This window comes from Balaenoptera acutorostrata, chromosome 3 (assembly GCF_949987535.1).
Source record: "Balaenoptera acutorostrata chromosome 3, mBalAcu1.1, whole genome shotgun sequence".
In the NCBI taxonomy this organism is placed as follows: domain Eukaryota; kingdom Metazoa; phylum Chordata; class Mammalia; order Artiodactyla; family Balaenopteridae; genus Balaenoptera; species Balaenoptera acutorostrata.
In genome coordinates, this window is record NC_080066.1 from 179,831,546 (window position 1) to 179,847,080 (window position 15,535).

Consider the following 15,535-nt stretch of genomic DNA (forward strand, 5'->3'; position numbering starts at 1 on the left):
TGAAAGAACATAAATTAAACAAACTAAAACAAAGTGAAACACAGAGAAGAAAAAAACAAATGAAGGAGCCTCAGTGACCTGTGAGAAAGTATAAAAATCTGACATATGTGTATTCGGAGACCCAGAAACAGAAGAGATGCGTGGAGACAGAAAAAATATTCAGAAAAATTGGGCAAAATTTTTCTGAATTATATGTAAACCATTAACCCACAAATCTAAGAAACTCAACAAACCACAAGAATAAGCATACATATGCAAATCACATAAGACACATCATAATTGAACAGCTAAAATCCAGTAACAAAGGGGAAATCTTAAAAGGATCCAGAAAAGGGAAGAAAGAGAGAGAGAGAGGAAGGAAGGAAGGAAGGGAAAGAGGGAGGGAGAGAGGAAGAAAACATACAGGGGAACAGATATAAAATTCCTGTTGCTAATTTTGTATCAGAAATAATGCAAGCCATAAGACAATGGAAAATTTCTTCAGAATAACGTAATAAAAAGATATCCATAGAATTCTACATCAGTGAAAATATCCTTCAAAAATTGTGGTGAAACAGAAACATTTTCAAATAAACAAAATCTGAGAAAATTCACCACCAGTGAGTCTAAATTATAAGAAATATCAATAATAAAGGAAGTTCTTTAAGCTGAAAGAAAATGATACAAGTCAGAAACTCAGATCTACACAAAGGAGTGAACAGCAATAAAATGGTAAAAATGTGAATAAACATAAAAGGTACTTGCTCTCTCATTTTAATATTTCTTTAAAAGATAATTGACTCACCGTTTCTAGTCCAGAATGTAAGGAGGTAACAGCTCTTTTTAGATCTGCAATGAGGTGAGGACACAGGGCAAACCACTGCCCCCAATACTGGAGACAGACAGCAAATGCAGGTAATCACAGCTTCTCAGAGACAGACTCACAATTAGAAACCACCATGGGAACTAAGGCTGGGATAGAAAAACCAGAACCATGATTGACAAATTGCTGGAGGCTCAATGTGGACAACTCCAAGATTTAAAAACTCCAGGGGGACCCCACAATTGTGAGATTTACCTCCAAAAGGAGCTCAACCAGGTTTCCTTGTAAATATCAGAGAAAAATCCCTCTTGCTTCCTGAAGGGAGGGGGGGAAAGGAACCATTTTGAAATATGCCAGAGCATTCTGTTCTTCCTAAAAAGGCCTGCCCGTGAGAAATTAGTTAACCAGAGTGTAGCCTGCTGAGGTGTTACCAGAGCCTAACTGACCTAGGGGAGGGGAAATACCTGACTCCAATCAGCTCTAGCCTTTCACATGGGATAATGAAAACACCCAACACCAGCCCACTCTAGCCATTCTCTCCCACCTAAGGGAGTAGAAAAAAAAACCAAAACAAAACCTGAGAAAAACTTATGAAGTTCACAGTCCAGGACATAAACTCACTGAAAGACCGAGATATACTCACACAATTACAGAATGCTTCTCCCACCACACCTCACCACCACATTACTAAAGGCCTATTTACAGCAATTACTTTTACCTCGTATATCATGTCCAGCTATAAGAAAAATTACAAGGAATACCAAAAGGTAAAAAAACACACTTTGAAGAGATAAGAGAAAGCATCAGAATCAGACATGGAAGGAATGTTGGAATTATCAGACTGTGAGTTTAAAACAAATATGATTAGTATGCTACGAGCTCTAATTCATAAAGTGGACAGCAGGTGAGACAGATGGGCAATGTAAGCTGGGAGATAGAAACCCTAAGAGGGAAAAAAAGGAAATGCTAGAGATTTTTTAAAAACATGGACAGAGAAATGAAGAAAGTCTTTGATAGGCTCATTAGTACACTGGACACAGCTGAGGAAGGAATCGTTGAGATTGAGTATATTTCATTGGAAATATCCAAAACTAAAAAACACAGAGAATAAAGACAAAACACAGGGACTTCCCTGGTGGTCCAGTGGTTAAGACGCCACGCTTCCACTCCAAGCTCTTCCAGCTTCGATCCCTGCTCAGGGAACTAAGATCCCACAAGCCACACAGTGCAGACAAAAAAAAAAAAAAAAAGACTGAGAAAACAGAAAATCCAAAGACTGTGGGACAACTACAAAAAGTGTAACATACGCATAAAAGGGAATATCAGAAGGAGAAGAAAAAGAGAATGGAACAGAAAAAATATTTGAAACAACAGTGACTGAGAAGTTTCCCAAGTTAATGTCTGACACCAAACCACAAATCCAGGAAGGTCAGAGAATACCAAGCAGGATAAATGCCCCCAAATCTACACCTAGACATATCATTTTCAAAGCACAGAAAAATCAAAGATAAAGGAAGAAATCATGAAAGAAGCCAGAGGGAAAAAATACCTACCTATAGAGGACCAAAGATAAGAATTACATCTGACTGCTCTCAAAAACCATGCAAGCAAGCAAGAGTAGAATAAAATATTAAAGTATTGAGAGACAAATGCCACCAACCTAGAATTTAGCATCGTGCAAAATCATCCTTCAAAAGTGAAGAAGAAATAAAGATTTCATCAATCAAACAAAAACTGAGGGAATTTGTCGTTAGCAGACCTTCCTTGCAAAAAATATTAAAAGAAGTTCTTTAGAAAGAAGGAAAATAATATAGGTCAGAAATTTAGATCTACACAAAGATAAAGAAAGGAAAAATATCAAAAAAGGAATAAGTGAAGTTAAAATATAAACTTTATTTTTCTTAATTGATCTTACAGGTAAGTTTGTTCAAAAAATAATAGCAACAATGTATTTGATTATGCATGCTTATGTATATATAAAACATGTATATGTATATGTGTATATGTGCTTATTTATGCTAATATAAAAGTGAAATAAATGACAGCAATAATACAAGGAACAGAGGGGAGGAATTGGGATTATTTTGTTATTATAAGGTACATTACCCATGAAATGGTATAGTGTTATTTAGTAAATGGTTAAGAGACTTACTTGGATTAGTTGTAAATGCATATTGCAAAATCTAGGGCATCCACTAAAAAAATTTTTTTAAGATGTATAACTGATATGTTTTAAAAGGAGAGAAAATTAAACCCTATAAAATTCTCAGTTGAAACCACAAAAGGCAGAAGAACAGTGGAAGGCAAAAATAGGAACAAAGAACCAGGGTAACAAATAGAAAAAAGTAACAAATGTGGTAGACATTAATCCATACACATCAATAATCATTTTGAACATTAATGGTTTAAATGCACCAATTACAAGACAGAGATTGTCAGAGTGGGTCAAAAACAAGGTACAGCAATATGTTTTCTATAACAAATCCACTTTAAATATAAAGATGCATATAGATTAAAAGTAAATGAATGGAGAAAAATATACCATGCTAACACTAAATCATAAAAAAGTAGGAGTAGCTAATTAATTTCAGACAGAGCAGACTTCAAAGCAAGGAAGGTTATCAGGGATAAAGAAGGGCATTACATAACAATAAAGGAGTCAATTCTCAAAAAAACATAATAATCCTTAAAAAGTATGCACTGAACAACAGAGCATCAAACTACATGAGGCAAAACCTGCTAAAACTGCAAGGAGAAGTAGATTAATCCACAATTATAGTTGGAGACTTCAACACCCTTTTTTCAGAAATGGACAGATCCAGCAGGGAGAAAATCAGTAAGGACATAGGTAAACTAAACATCACCACCAATCAACTGGATATAATGGACACCTATAGACCACTTTATCCAACAAAAGCAGAATACACAGTCTTCTCAAGCTCACATGGAATATTTACCAAGATAACCATGTTCTGGGCCACAAAACACCCCTTAACAAATGTAAAATAACAGAAATTATACAGTCTGCTCTCATACCATAATGGAATTAAAACTAGAAATCAATAACAGAACACTGGAAAATACCAAAATACCTGGAGACTAATCAACACACTTCTAAACACACAAGGCAAAGAATTCTCAAGAGAAATTTTTAAATATTTTGAACTAAATGAAAATGAAAGCACAACTTATCAAAATTTGTGGATGAAACAAAAGCAGTGCTTAGAGGGATTTATAGCATTGAATGAATGGAGAAAGATCTAAAACTGATCATCTCAGTTTTCACCTACGAAAAAAAAGGGCAAATTAAATCCAAAGTAAACAGAAAAAAATAATAAAAACTAAATCAATAAAATTGAAAACAGGAAATCAGTAAAGAAAATGAACAAAACCAAAAGTTGCTTCTTCTTTAATAAAACTGATAAACTTCTAGCCAGGGTAATTAAGAAAAAGAAAGAAGACAAAACTTACTAACATAAGAAATGAAATAGAGGCCATCAATACTGATCCCATGTACACTAAAAGAAGAATAAAAGAATATTATGAACAACTCTATGTCCACAGATTTGATAAACTAGATGAAATGGACCAATTCCTTGAAAGACACAGCCTGCCAAAACTCACACAAGAATAGACAATCTGAATAGGCCTACAGCTATTAAAGAAATTTAATCAATAAATAGTAACCTTCCAATATAGAAAGCACAAGGCCCAGATGGGTTCCCTGGTGAATTCTCCCAAATATTTAAGGAAGAAATTATACCAATTCTCTACAATCTCTTTCAGAAGCAGAAGGAATATTTCCTAACTCATTCTATGAGAGAAGCATCACCCTAATACAAAAACCAAAGACATTACAAGAAAGGAAATCTACAGACCAATATTTCTCATGAATATCAATGCAAAAACCCTCAACAAAATACTAGCAAATCAAATCTAACAATATATTAAAAAAATTCTACACCATGACCAACTGGGGTCTATCTCATGTATGCAAGGTTCGCTATTTGAAAATCAGTTAATGTAATCCATCACATCAACAGGCTAAAGAAAAAAATCATATATTCATATCAATAAAAGCAGGAAAATCACTAGAAAAAATCTAGTACCCATTCATGATAAAAAAAAAACAAACCTCTCAGTAAACTTGGAATAGAGGGAAATTTCTTCAACTTGATAGAGAATATCTACAAAGAACCTACATCTAACACCATCCTTATTGGTGAGAAACTCAAAACTTTCCCACTGAGATCAGGTACAAGGCAACGATGTCCCCTCTCACCACTCTTTTTCAACATTGTACTGGAGTCCTAGCTAATGCAATAAGACATGAGGAAATTAAATGTGTACATATTGGGAAGGAGGAAATAAAACTATCTTTATCACATGTGTAAAAAATCCAAAGAATGAACAAAAAACTGTTTTTAATAGGTGATTATTAAAAGGTTGAAGGATACAAGGTTAATATAGAAAAGTCCATTGCTTTCCTATATATCATCAATAAACAAGTGTAAATTGAAATTAACCCAATAGCATTTACATCGGGTTACATTAACCCAATACCAAAAAAGAAAGGAAGGAAGGAAGGGAGGGAGGGAGGGAGGGAGGAGGGAAGGAGGGAAGGAAGGAAGGAAGGAAGGAAGGAAGGAAGGAAGGAAGAAGGAAGGAAGGAAGGAAGGAAGGAAGGAAGAAAGAAAGAAAGAGAAAGAAAAAGAAAGAAAGAAGGGGAAAGTAAGTCAGGTATACATCTAACAAAATATGTACAAGATCTATATGAGGAAAACTACAAAACCTAGATGAATAAAATCAAAGAAATAAATAGATATTCCACACTCATGAATAGAAAGACCCAATACTGTCAAAATGTTTCGTTCTTCCAAGTTCATGTATAGATTCAATGCAATCCCAGTCAAAATCCCAGCAACTTTTTGTGTGGATATCAACTAACTGATTCTAAAGTTTATACGAAGATGCTAAAGACCCAGAATAGCCAATAAAATTTTGAAACTTAAGAACAAAATTGGAAGAGTGACACTATTTGATTTCAAGACTTACTATAAAGCTACAGTAATCAAGACAGTAGTATTGGCAAAAAAACAAATAGATCAATGGAACAGAATAGAGAGCCCAAAATAGACCCACATAAATATTGTCAAATGATATTTGACAAAGAAGCAAAGGCAATACAATGGAACAAAGATAGTCTTTTCATCAAACTGTGCTGGAACAACTGAACATCCATATGCAAAAAAAAAAAAACAAACTCAATCTGGACATAGACTTTACACACTACACAAAAATTAAATCCAAATTGATCATAGACCTAAATGTAAGCAAAAAACTGCAAAACTCCTAAAAGATAACATAGGAGAAAACCTACATGGCCTTGAGTATGACAATGGCTTTTCAGACGCAACACCAAAGCACAATATTTGAAAGAAATAATTGATAAGCAGGCTTCATTAAAATTAGAAACTTCTGCTCTGTACAACACAATATCAAGATAATGAGGAGATAAGCCAAAAGCTAGAGAAAATATTTGCAAAACATATGTCTGAAAAAGAACTTGTATGCAAAATATACAAAGAACCCTTAAAACTCAACAACAAGAAAACAAACAGTACAATTAAAAAATGGGTCAGGGCTTCCCTGGTGGCGCAGTGGTTGAGAGTCTGCCTGCCAATGCGGGAGACACGGGTTCGAGCCCTGGTCTGGGAAGATCCCACATGCCGCGGAGCAACTAAGCCCGTGAGCCACAACTACTGAGCCTGCGCGTCTGGAGCCTGTGCTCCACAACGAGAGGCCACGATAGTGAGAGGCCCGCGCACCGCGATGAAGAGTGGCCCCCGCTTGCCACAACTGGAGAAAGCCCTCGCACAGAAACGAAGACCCAACACAGCCATAAAAAAAAAAAAAAAAAAATGGGTCAAAGATTTACTAGACACCTCATCATAGAAGATATACAGGTAGAAAATAAGCATATGAAAAGATGCTCCACATCCAATGGCATCAGAGAAATGTAAATCAAAACAACAATGAATTACCGCTACACATCTATTAGAATGGCCAAAATCTAGAACACTGACCACACTGAGTGCTGGTGAGGATGTGGGGCAATAGAAACTCTCATTCACCTGCTGATGGGAATTCAAAATGGTACAGTCACTTTGGAAGACAGCTCTCAACAAAAGTAACATACTTTTACCATGAAATCCAGCAATCATGCTTCTTGATATTTACCCAAAGGAATTGAAAACCTGTATCTACACAAAAACCTGCACACAGGGACTTCCCTGGTGGTCCAGTGGTAGAGAACCCGCCTTCCAACGCAGGGGACGCGGGTTCAATCCCTGGTCGGGGAACTAAGATTCCACATGCCGCAGGGCAACTAAACCTGCGCACCACAACTACAGAGCTCACACGTCTCAACTAGAGAGCCTGCGCACCGCAAACTATAGAGACCACGCGCACTGGAGCCGCGTGCTACAACTACAGAGCTCACGACCCCTGGAGCCGGCGAGTCACAACTAGAGAGAAGCCCACACGCCACAACGAAGAGCCTGCATGCCACAACTAAGACCCGAAGCTGCCAAAAAAATAAATTAAATAAATAAATAAATAAATAAATATTTTAAAAAAGAATTTAAAAATTCAGATCATTAATAAAGAAAAACAAACAAAACAAAACAAACAAACAAACAAACAAAAACCTACACACAGATATTTATAGCAGCTTTATTTGTAATCCCAAAACTTTGAACCAACCAAGATGTCCTTCAGTAGATGAATGGTGAACTGGGCTGATCCAGACAATGGACTATTATTCAGTGCAGAAAAGAAATGAGCTATCAAGCTGGAAAAGACACAGGGAACGTAAATGCATATTACAAGCGAAAGAAGCCAATCTGAAAAGCCTGCATATTGTATGACTCCAACTATATGATATCCTGAAAAAGGAAAAACTATGGAGACAGTAAAAAAGATCAGTGTTGAGGGGGCTGGGGTGGGAGGGTTGAATAGGAGAATCTCAGAGAATTTTTAGGGCAATAAAAATATTCTGTATGATACTATAAATGATAGATTATACATTTCATTACACATTTGTCCCAAACCATAGATTGTATACCACCAAAAGTGAACCCTATGGTATACTATGGACTTTACGATAGTGATGTGTCAATGTAGGTTCATCAATTGTAACAAATGTCCCACTCTGGTGAGGGATGTTGATAATGGTGGATTCTATGCATGTGTTAGGGCAGAGGGTGTATGAGAAATTTCTGTACTTTCCTCTTAATTTTGTTGTGAACCTAATAATGCTCTAAAAAATAAAGTTAAAGAAGATTGACTGTTTAAAGCAAAAATAATAGTAATGTTTTATTGAGTTTGTAACATTTGTAGAAATAATATATAGGACAATAATAACACAAAAGACAGGAGGGAAAATGGAAACATACAGTTTATATTTCTTACTGAACACATAAATTGATACATTCTCTTAAGATACACTGTGATCTTAAGTGTGCATATCAAAACTCCTAGGTCAACCTTTAAAAACTTAAACCGATATTGCTAATAAGCCTATAGGGGAGATACAATGAAATGCTAAATTATTCAATCCAAAAGAATGCCGGGAAAGGGTAAAAGGACCAAGGAGCATTATGGGAGGGCAACAAATAGCAAGATTATAGAATTAAATAAGAAATACAAATGGTCTAAATGCACCAATTAGAAGCAAAGATTGTCAGACTGGGTTAAAAAGCAAGACTTGAGTCTTTCAATTTCAGCTCTGAGTGTAAAGTGCTTGAAAGTAATCAATCCCATTCTTACGACCAAAAAGAAAAATTTGAACAAAGTGAAAATCAATGGCTTTTGTTGGACCCATCAGAGAACTGAGGTCACAGGGCAAACCACCACTCAGAAGTGGGAGAGACAGGAGAATACAGAGTCCCAGCTGAGATCTGCTTACTTGGAGCAAGTCACTGGAATAATGACTGGTGGAAATTCTTATATGGTCACTGTGACAAGCTGCAGAGAGTGTGGACAGCATGAGAGAGAGAAACTGCTGGGGATTGCATTCTTGAGGGGGGGGGCACAATTGAGTGGATTTTATCTCTAGTCCCACCAGACTCTCACCTTGAAGAGCCAAAAAAAAAATTCCCCTCCTGTCTCAGGAAGGAAGAGGGGAAGAAAAGACACCTGAAATACTCTCAGAGCATCTTCACAACAAAGGCCAGCTCAGCAGGGGGAAGACTCTATCAGACCTGTACTTCAGCTAGGAGGGAGAACAATTACCAAACTTCAGCACCCTCCATCCTTCCTGTCTCACTTAAGTGGGGGGAAAAGGGAGGAACTTAAGAAGCACTTGTAAAGGCCACAGCCCAGGGACACAGGTGCACTAAAAACCTAAGATTTAATCATAAGATTATAGAACGCTTCCCTCATCCACACCTTGCTACCACATCAAGAGGGCTACAATATAACACTGGTGGATTACAGCTGAAAGAGCTGCAAGGCACAGACTATATTTAGGAAGTAGTTCCTAGAGAAATCCAAAGACAAGATGAAAGATAAAAACAAGGACACTAGAGGAATTTGAAGCCTCTGGAACTTATATCGATAGCAAACACTGAACACAATTCAGCTCATAGATTAACATGAAACTTCACACTAAAGGCCTATTTCGTTCAGTGATTATCACCAGTTACATCATGTTGGGCTTTCATCATGTTGGGCAACTCAAAGGCAAGAAAAAAATAAGGCCGAACTATATGCTGGCGACAAATACCCTCGTTTAAGTATAAAGACACAAATAAGAGTAAAAGGACGGGAAAAGAGATATTATACAAACACTAATATAAGAAAACTGGGGTGACTATGTTACTAGGAGACAAAGTAGACTTCAGGACAAGGAATAATCCCAGAGAAAAGAGGGACATTTTGTAATGATAAAACTCTCAGTTCATCAATATGACATTAAAAAAAAAAAGTATGCTCCTAATAACAGAGCATCAAATTATGTGTAGGAAAAAACTGAGAAAACTGAAAGAAGAAATGAAAATTCACAATTAATTTGAGATTTTAATATTACTTTCTCAGTAATTGAGAGAACAAGTACACAGAAAATCACTAAAGAGCAAAATTAGAATTACACTGGACTTTTCTTCAGAAACTATGGAAGCAAGAAGAGACTAGAGTGAAATTTTTTAAAGTGTGGAAAGGAAAATATCGACCAACATAGAATCCTGTATCCAGTAAAGTTATCCTCCAAAAGTGAAGTAGAAATACTTTCTCAAACAAGCAAAAATTTAGGGAGTTTGTCACCAGTAGACTTGCCTTGAAAGAAATGTTAAAAATAAGTTCTTCGGAGAGAAGGAAAAGGATATAGAACAGAAACTCAAATCTACAAAAAAGAAAAAGCATAAGAAAAGGAATAGAGGAAGGTAAAATAAAATATTTTATTTTTGTTATTCTCAATTGAACTAACATATAATAGCAACAATGAATTCAGTGAGTTTATTTATGGAAAAGTGAAGTGAATGGCAGCAATATTTTAAGGGGCAGGATGGGAGAACTGAGAATACTCTGTTATAAAGTACCTGCACTCCCCATGAAACAATATCATGTTATTTGAAAATGGACTTGGATTTGTTGCAAATGTGTATTGAAAACTCTGGGGCAGCGACTAAAACATGTTTTTTTAAAAAGGAGTATAATTAATATGCTAAGAGAGGAGAGAAAATGGAATCATATAAAATGCTCAATTAAAACTATGGAATGCAGAAAAAGAGTGGAAGACAAAAAAAGAAACAAAAAAACAAGGGCAATGAATTAAAAATAGTAATGAACATGATAGATATTAACCCAACTTCTGTGTTCTGAATGTTCGTGTCCCCCCAAAATTCATAGGTTGAAATTCTTCCTAACCCCCAAGTTGACCCTTGAACAACATGGGTTTGAATTGTGCATGTTCACTTACACATGGATTTTTTTTTTCAATAAATATGTACTACAGCACTATGCAATCAGTGGTTGGTTGAATCCTCAGATGCAGAACTGCAGATACAGAGAGAGCTGATTGTAAAGTTATACTAGGATTTTCAACTGTGCAGGGGTCGATGCCCCTAACCCCCAAGTTCTGTTCTTCAAGGGTTAACTGTATTAGGACATGGGCCTTTGGGAGGTGCTTAGATCATGAGGGTTGAGCCTTTGTGAATGGGATTAGTACATTATAAAAGAGTCTCCAGAGAGCTCCCTCACTCTTTCCACCATGTGAGGGCACAGCAAGAAGGGTCTGGCTATGAACCAGGAAGAGGATCGTCACCAGAACATGACCATGCTGGAACCTTGATCTCTGACTCCCAGCCTCCAGAGCTGTGAGCCATAAACTTCTCTTGTTTTTAAGCCACCCAGCCTGTAGTATTTTGTCATAGCAGCTTGAATGGACTAAGACACGAACTATATCAATAATCACTTTAAACATCAATGGTCTAAACACACCAATTAAAAGACAGAAATTGTCAGAGTGGATAAAAACAAGACCCACTATAAGTTGTCTACAAGAAACCCACTTTAAATATAAAGACTCCGATAGATTAAAAGTAAAAGGATGGAGAAAGTTACACAATGCTGATACATCAAAGGAAAGCTGAAGTAGCTATATTAGTTTCAGACCAAGCAGACTTCAGAGCAAGGAAAATGATCAGAGATTTTAAAAAAAGGGCACTGGATAATGATAAAGGGGTCAATTCTCCAAGAAGACATAACAACACTTGACAGATTAAGGAGAAATAGATTAATCCACTGTTATAGTTGGAAACTTCAACACCATTCTATCTGTAATGGACAGACCCAGCAGGCAGAAAATCAGTAATGACAGAGTTGAAGTGAACAGAACTATCAATCAACTGGATCTTATTGATATCTATAGAATACGTCATCCAACAACAGCAGAATACTCATTCTTCTCATGGAATGTTCAGCAAGATAGATCAAATTCTAGGTCATAAAACATACCTCAACAAGTTTAAAAGAATAAAAATAATAAAATATGCTCTCAGACCACAATGGGATTAAACTAGAAATCTGTAACAGAAAGACACTGGAAAATCTCAAAATACTGGAGACTAAACAACACACTTCTGAGCAACACATGAATCAAAGAATAAATCTCAAGAGCTATTAATAAATATTTTGAACTAAATGAAAATGAAAATACAACTTATTAAATTTTGTGAAATGCAGTGAAAGCAGTGCTTAGAGGAGACTTTTTAGCATTTAATGTATATCTTAGAAAAGAAGATCTAAGATCAATAATCCCAGTTTTTACCTTAGGAAACTAGGAAAAGAAGAACAAAGTAAGCAGAAGAAACGAAATAATAAAAACTAGGCAGAAATCAATAAAATTGAAAACAGGAAATTAGTAGAGAAAATTAGCAAAACCAAAAGCAGCTTCTTTGAAAGACTAAAAAAATTGATTAACTTCTAGCCAAGGTAATTAAGAAAAAGAGAAACACAAATTACTAACATCAGAAATGAAATAGAGGCTATCACTACTGATCCCATGGACATTAAAATGACATAGTAAAGGAATATTATGAATGCCTCTATTCCCACAAATTCAATAACCTAGATGCAATAGACCAATTCTTTGAATATATATTTTACCAAAACTCACACAAGAAGAAATAGATAATCTCAATAGCCTTGTATCTATGAAAGAAATAGAATCAGTAAATAATAACCTTCTAAACAGAACGTACCAGACCCAGATGAGTTCACTAATGAATTCGACCAAACATTTAAGGAACAAATTATACCAATTCTCTACAGTCTCTTTCAGAAGACACAGCAGAGGGAATACCTCCTAACTGATTCTATGAGGCCAGCGTTACCCTAGTAAAAAAAACAGAGAAAGACATTCCAAGAAAAGAAAACTACAGAACAATCTGTATTATACAAATCTGATAATACAGATTTATAATCATGAACATAGATGGAAAATTCTCAACAAAATATTAGCAAATCAAATCCAACAATGAATAAAAAGAAGTATACACCATGACCAACTGGGATATTCCAGAATGCAATACTGTTTCAGCATTTGAAAATCAATTAAGGTAATTCATCATATTAACAGGTTAAAAAGAAAAATCTTACGATCATATTAACAGATGCAATAAAATCATTTGAAAAATAATCCAATACCCAGTCATGATAAAAACTCTCAGTAAACTAGTAATAGAGGGGAACATCCTCAACTTGATAAAGAGTAAGTACAGAAAATAAAACAGCTAACATCAGACTTAATGGTGAGAAAATAGATGCTTTCCTGCTAAGATGAGGCAAAAGGCAAAGTCCCTTCTCACTACTTCTTTTCAACACTGTACAGAAGTCCTAGCTAAGGCAATATGACAGCAAAGGAAATAAAAGTTACACAGACTAGGACTGAAGAAAGAAAACTTTGAAGATGGCATGATCACGTATACAAAAATCTGAAATAATCAATAAAAGCTTTCTGGGACTAATAAACAATTATAGCAAGTTTGCAGTATACAAAGTTAATATACAAAAGTCATTGCTTTCTCATATACCAACAATGAACAACTGGAATTTGATATTAAAAAACCAATGCCTAAAGCAGAAACTAACACACCATTGTGGAGCAATTATACTCCAATAAAGATGTCAAAAAAAATAAATAAATAAAATAAAAATTAAAAAAAAAAAAAAAAAAAAAGGAACAGCAGCGGGCAATAAGCCCAAAAGACAACTTAGGTAACTAGATTACTTAGGGCCTGGTAGACATGCGTGACAACTCTGTTCTTTGTGTGATGGAAATCTGTTGTAAAATTTGAGTGGAAAATGATGTGATCTGATAAATGTTTTCCAAAAAAAAAAAAAAAACCAATGCCATTCACATTAGCACCAAGAAAACCCCACAAAGAAATACTTAGGTATAAATCCAATAAGATATGTTCAAGATCTATATGAGGGAAACAACAAAACTCTAATGAAAGGAATAAAAGATATAAATAAATGGAAGGCTAGTGCATGTTCATGAATAGGAAGACCAGTAGTGTTAGATTGTTAGTTCTTCCCAACTTGATCTAAAGGTTCAACACAATCTCAATCAAAATCCCAGCAAGCTATTTTGTGAATATTGACAATCTTGTTCTAAAGTTTATTGGAAGAGGCAAAAGATACAGAACAGCCAACTTAATATTTAAGGAGAAGAGGAAAGTCAAAGGACTTCAATATCTACGATGGAGCTACAGTAATCAAGGCAGTATTGTACTGATGGGAGAATAAACAAACAGATAAATGAATAGAATAAAAAGCCCAGAAATACACCCCACAAATGTAGTCAACTGATCTTTGACAAAGGAGCAAAGACAATTCAATGCAGAAAAATTGTTTTGAACAAATCATGTTGGAACAACTGGGCATACACATGCAAACAAATAAATCTACATGTGTACTTACATCCTTCAAAAATTAACTCAAAATGGGTCACAGGCCTAAATGTAAACCACAAAACTAAAAAATTCCTAGAAGATAACATAGGAGGTAACATAGATGACCTTGGATATGATGATGACTTTTCAGACACAACAACAAAAGCGCAATCTATGAAAGAAAAAAATCAGCAAGTTGCAGTTCACTAAAATTAAAACTTCTGGTCTATGAGAGACACTGTGCAGTGAGAAGAAAAAACAGACTGATAGAATATATTTGCAAAATATATATCTGATAAAGGACTTGTATCCAAAACATAGAAAGAACTCCTGAAACTCAACAATTAAGAAAAAATGAAAAACGGGCAAGAGATCTGAAGAGACACCTCCGCAAAGGAGGTGTACCAATAAGATACGGAGAAGTAAGCTGTAGTACATCCTGACAATGGGACATTATTCATCAATTAAAAAGAAAGGAGCTCTCAAGCCATGAAAAGATGCAGAGGAAATGTAAATGAATGTTACCAAGTGCAAGAAGTCAATCTGAAAAGGTTACATACTGTATGATTCCAATTCCATGACATTCTGGAAAAGACAAAAACTATGGAGACAGTCAAAAGGTCAGTTGTTGGCAGGGGTTTGGAGGGAGGAAAGGAGGGACGAATAGGTGGAACATAGAGGCTTTCTAGGGCAGTGAGACTATTCTGTATGACACTGTGACGGTGGACACATGACCTTAAGCCCTTGTCAGAACCTCAGAATGCACACCACCAAGAGCAAGCCCTCATGTGAACTCTGGACTTTGGTTAATAATGATATACCAAGACAGGCAGGTCAATTGTAACTGCTGTGCAGACCACACTGATGCAAGATGGAAACCACAGGGAAACTGAGCCAGAGAGAGGGAGTGTGTGGGAACTCTGTACTTTCCGATCAATGTTTCAGGAAACTCGAAACTGCTCTAAAAATGTGAAGTCTACTAATTAAAGAGAAAAAGCCTCAAAGGTTCATCCCCAGCCCCAGGCCTGGCATTCAAGACCCCACACAACCCTGGCCCAGCCCGACACTGGCTTGTGGCCCCTCCTGCAGCCACACAGAGAACGGGCCCTGCCACAAGTGGCACTGTCTGTGACTGTCCCTGAAGGAAGGTCTGCACCCGCCCCTGGTCCTGGCGGTGTCCAAGAAGGAAGTGGTGAAGATAGCAGGAAGACGGCCTCCCCTCACCTGGTTCTCCCTGGGCTGCATTCCCTGGGGCCCCTTTCTTATCTCCTCTCCC

General features: G+C 36.2%; 1 long non-coding RNA gene across 2 annotated transcripts in view; it reads right to left on the bottom strand.

Annotated features, from left to right (window-relative positions):
• Window positions 1-15,535, bottom strand: part of LOC103007671 (uncharacterized) — a 97,812-nt gene that overhangs the window by 45,050 nt on the left and 37,227 nt on the right. The gene's annotated exons all lie outside the window — the stretch shown is intronic.